This window comes from Bombina bombina, chromosome 7 (assembly GCF_027579735.1).
Source record: "Bombina bombina isolate aBomBom1 chromosome 7, aBomBom1.pri, whole genome shotgun sequence".
NCBI lineage: Eukaryota > Metazoa > Chordata > Amphibia > Anura > Bombinatoridae > Bombina > Bombina bombina.
In genome coordinates, this window is record NC_069505.1 from 64291644 (window position 1) to 64297146 (window position 5503).

Consider the following 5503-nt stretch of genomic DNA (forward strand, 5'->3'; position numbering starts at 1 on the left):
CAACAGGAAATGGCAAAGAGCCCAGCAAAGCTGGTCACATGATCCCTCCTAGGCTCCGCCTTCCCCAGTCATTCGACCGACGTAAAGGAGGAATATTTGCATAGGAGAAATCATATGATACCGTGGTGACTGTAGTTAAAGAAAATAAATTATCAGACCTGATTAAAAAACCAGGGCGGGCCGTGGACCGGACACACCGTTGGAGAAAGTAATTTATCAGGTAAACATAAATTCTGTTTTCTACAACATAGGTGTGTCCGGTCCACGGCGTCATCCTTACTTGTGGGAACCAATACCAAAGCTTTAGGACACGGATGAAGGGAGGGAGCAAATCAGGTCACCTAGATGGAAGGCACCACGGCTTGCAAAACCTTTCTCCCAAAAATAGCCTCAGAAGAAGCAAAAGTATCAAATTTGTAAAATTTAGTAAAAGTGTGCAGTGAAGACCAAGTCGCTGCCTTACATATCTGATCAACAGAAGCCTCGTTCTTGAAGGCCCATGTGGAAGCCACGGCCCTAGTGGAATGAGCTGTGATTCTTTCAGGAGGCTGCCTTCCGGCAGTCTCGTAAGCCAATCTGATGATGCTTTTAAGCCAAAAAGAGAGAGAGGTAGAAGTTGCTTTTTGACCTCTCCTTTTACCAGAATAAACAACAAACAAGGAAGATGTTTGTCTAAAATCCTTTGTAGCATCTAAATAGAATTTTAGAGCACGAACTACATCCAAATTGTGCAACAAACGTTCCTTCTTTGAAACTGGATTCGGACACAAAGAAGGCACGACTATCTCCTGGTTAATGTTTTTGTTAGAAACAACTTTCGGAAGAAAACCAGGTTTAGTACGCAAAACCACCTTATCTGCATGGAACACCAGATAAGGAGGAGAACACTGCAGAGCAGATAACTCTGAAACTCTTCTAGCAGAAGAAATTGCAACCAAAAACAAAACTTTCCAAGATAATAACTTAATATCAACGGAATGTAAGGGTTCAAACGGAACCCCCTGAAGAACTGAAAGAACTAAATTGAGACTCCAAGGAGGAGTCAAAGGTTTGTAAACAGGCTTGATTCTAACCAGAGCCTGAACAAAAGCTTGAACATCTGGCACAGCTGCCAGCTTTTTGTGAAGTAACACAGACAAAGCAGAAATCTGTCCCTTCAAAGAACTTGCAGATAATCCTTTCTCGAAACCTTCTTGAAGAAAGGATAGAATCTTAGGAATTTTTATCTTGTCCCAAGGGAATCCTTTAGATTCACACCAACAGATATATCTTTTCCATATTTTATGGTAGATTTTTCTAGTTACAGGCTTTCTGGCCTGAACAAGAGTATCAATGACAGAATCTGAGAACCCTCGCTTTGATAAAATCAAGCGTTCAATCTCCAAGCAGTCAGTTGGAGTGAGACCAGATTCGGATGTTCGAACGGACCTAGAACAAGAAGGTCCCGTCTCAAAGGTAGCTTCCATGGTGGAGCCGATGACATATTCACCAGGTCTGCATACCAAGTCCTGCGTGGCCACGCAGGAGCTATCAAGATCACCGATGCCCTCTCCTGATAGATCCTGGCTACCAGCCTGGGGATAAGAGGAAACGGTGGGAATACATACGCTAGTTTGAAGGTCCAAGGTGCTACTAGTGCATCTACTAGAGTCGCCTTGGGATCCCTGGATCTGGACCCGTAGCAAGGAACCTTGAAGTTCTGACGAGAGGCCATCAGATCCATGTCTGGAATGCCCCACAACTGAGTAATTTGGGCAAAGATTTCCGGATGGAGTTCCCACTCCCCCGGATGAAATGACTGACGACTCAGAAAATCCGCTTCCCAATTTTCCACTCCTGGAATGTGGATTGCAGACAAGTGGCAGGAGTGAGACTCCGCCCATTGAATGATTTTGGTCACTTCTTCCATCGCCAGGGAACTCCTTGTTCCCCCCTGATGGTTGATGTACGCAACAGTCGTCATGTTGTCCGATTGAAACCGTATGAATTTGGCCTTTGCTAGCTGAGGCCAAGCCTTGAGAGCATTGAATATCGCTCTTAGTTCCAGAATATTTATCGGGAGAAGAGATTCTTCCCGAGACCAAAGACCCTGAGCTTTCAGGAGTCCCCAGACCGCGCCCCAGCCCACCAGACTGGCGTCGGTCGTGACAATGACCCACTCTGGTCTGCGGAAGCTCATCCCCTGTGACAGGTTGTCCAGGGACAGCCACCAACGGAGTGAATCTCTGGTCCTCTGATCTACTTGTATCGTCGGAGACAAGTCTGTATAATCCCCATTCCACTGACTGAGCATGCACAGTTGTAATGGTCTCAGATGAATTCGCGCAAAAGGAACTATGTCCATTGCCGCGACCATCAAACCTATTACTTCCATGCACTGCGCTATGGAAGGAAGAGGAACAGAATGAAGTACTTGACAAGAGTTTAGAAGTTTTGATTTTCTGGCCTCTGTCAGAAAAATCCTCATTTCTAAAGGAGTCTATTACTGTTCCCAAGAAGGGAACTTTTGTTGACGGAGATAGAGAACTTTTTTCTACGTTCACTTTCCACCCGTGAGATCTGAGAAAGGCCAGGACGATGTCCGTGTGAGTCTTTGCTTGTGGAAGGGACGACGCTTGAATCAGAATGTCGTCCAAGTAAGGTACTACTGCAATGCCCCTTGGTCTTAGCACCGCTAGAAGGGACCCCAGTACCTTTGTGAAAATTCTTGGAGCAGTGGCTAATCCGAACGGAAGTGCCACAAACTGGTAATGCTTGTCCAGAAAGGCGAACCTTAGGAACCGATGATGTTCCTTGTGGATAGGAATATGCAGATATGCATCCTTTAAATCCACCGTGGTCATGAATTGACCTTCCTGGATGGAAGGAAGAATTGTTCGAATGGTTTCCATTTTGAACGATGGAACCTTGAGAAACTTGTTTAGGATCTTGAGATCTAAGATTGGTCTGAATGTTCCCTCTTTTTTGGGAACTATGAACAGATTGGAGTAGAACCCCATCCCTTGTTCTCCTAATGGAACAGGATGAATCACCCCCATTTTTAACAGGTCTTCTACACAATGTAAGAATGCCTGTTTTTTTATGTGGTCTGAAGACAATTGAGACCTGTGGAACCTCCCCCTTGGGGGAAGCCCCTTGAATTCCAGAAGATAACCTTGGGAGACTATTTCCAGCGCCCAAGGATCCAGAACATCTCTTGCCCAAGCCTGAGCGAAGAGAGAGAGTCTGCCCCCCACCAGATCCGGTCCCGGATCGGGGGCCAACATCTCATGCTGTCTTGGTAGCAGTGGCAGGTTTCTTGGCCTGCTTACCTTTGTTCCAGTCTTGCATTGGCCTCCAGGCTGGCTTGGCTTGAGAAGTATTACCCTCTTGCTTAGAGGATGTAGCACTTGTGGCTGGTCCGTTTCTGCGAAAGGGACGAAAATTTGGTTTATTTTTAGCCTTGAAAGACCTATCCTGAGGAAGGGCGTGGCCCTTACCCCCAGTGATATCAGAAATAATCTCTTTCAAGTCAGGGCCAAACAGCGTTTTCCCCTTGAAAGGAATGTTAAGCAATTTATTCTTGGAAGACGCATCCGCTGACCAAGATTTTAGCCAAAGCGCTCTGCGCGCCACAATAGCAAACCCAGAATTTTTCGCCGCTAATCTAGCCAATTGCAAAGTGGCGTCTAAGGTGAAAGAGTTAGCCAATTTGAGAGCATGAATTCTGTCCAAAATCTCCTCATAAGAAGAATCTTTATTGAGCGCCTTTTCTAGTTCATCGAACCAGAAACACGCTGCTGTAGTGACAGGAACAATGCATGAAATTGGTTGTAGAAGGTAACCTTGCTGAACAAACATCTTTTTAAGCAAACCCTCTAACTTTTTATCCATAGGATCTTTGAAAGCACAACTATCTTCTATGGGTATAGTGGTGCGTTTGTTTAGAGTAGAAACCGCCCCCTCGACCTTGGGGACTGTCTGCCATAAGTCCTTTCTGGGGTCGACCATAGGAAACAATTTCTTGAATATAGGGGGAGGGACGAAAGGTATGCCGGGCCTTTCCCATTCTTTGTTTACAATATCTGCCACCCGCTTGGGTATAGGAAAAGCTTCGGGGGGGCCCGGGACCTCTAGGAACTTGTCCATCTTACATAATTTCTCTGGAATGACCAAATTCTCACAATCATCCAGAGTAGATAACACCTCCTTAAGCAGAGCGCGGAGATGTTCCAATTTAAATTTGAATGTAATCACATCAGGTTCAGCTTGTTGAGAAATTTTCCCTGAATCTGAAATTTCTCCCTCAGACAAAACCTCCCTGGCCCCCTCAGACTGGTGTAGGGGCACTTCAGAACCAATATCATCAGCGTCCTCATGCTCTTCCGTATTTTCTAAAACAGAGCAGTCGCGCTTTCGCTGATAAGTGGGCATTTTGGCTAAAATGTTTTTGATAGAATTATCCATTACAGCCGTTAATTGTTGCATAGTAAGGAGTATTGGCGCACTAGATGTACTAGGGGCCTCCTGTGTGGGCAAGACTGGCGTAGACGAAGGAGGGGATGATACAGTACCATGCTTACTCCCCTCACTTGAGGAATCATCTTGGGCATCATTTTCTCTAAATTTTGTGTCACATAAATCACATCTATTTAAATGAGAAGGAACCTTGGCTTCCCCACATACAGAACACAGTCTATCTGGTAGTTCAGACATGTTAAACAGGCATAAACTTGATAACAAAGTACAAAAAACGTTTTAAAATAAAACCGTTACTGTCACTTTAAATTTTAAACTGAACACACTTTATTACTGCAAATGTGAAAAAGTATGAAGGAATTGTTCAAAATTCACCAAAATTTCACCACAGTGTCTTAAAGCCTTAAAAGTATTGCACACCAAATTTGAAAGCTTTAACTCTTAAAATAACGGAACCGGAGCCGTTTTTATATTTAACCCCTATACAGTCCCTGGTATCTGCTTTGCTGAGACCCAACCAAGCCCAAAGGGGAATACGATACCAAATGACGCCTTCAGAAAGCCTTTTCTATGTATCAGAGCTCCTCACACATGCATCTGCATGTCATGCTTCCCAAAAACAAGTGCGCAATAGAGGCGCGAAAATGAGGCTCTGCCTATGATTAGGGAAAGCCCCTAGAGAATAAGGTGTCCAATACAGTGCCTGCCGGTTATTTTACATAATTCCCAAGAATAAAATAATTCCTCAAAGCTATGAAGTATTAAAAATGCTTATATATCAATCGTTTTAGCCCAGAAAATGTCTACCAGTCTTAAAAGCCCTTGTGAAGCCCTTTATTCTTATGTAATAAAAATGGCTTACCGGATCCCATAGGGAAAATGACAGCTTCCAGCATTACATCGTCTTGTTAGAAATGTGTCATACCTCAAGCAGCAAAAGTCTGCTCACTGTTTCCCCCAACTGAAGTTAATTCCTCTCAACAGTCCTGTGTGGAAACAGCCATCGATTTTAGTAACGGTTGCTAAAATCATTTTCCTCTTACAA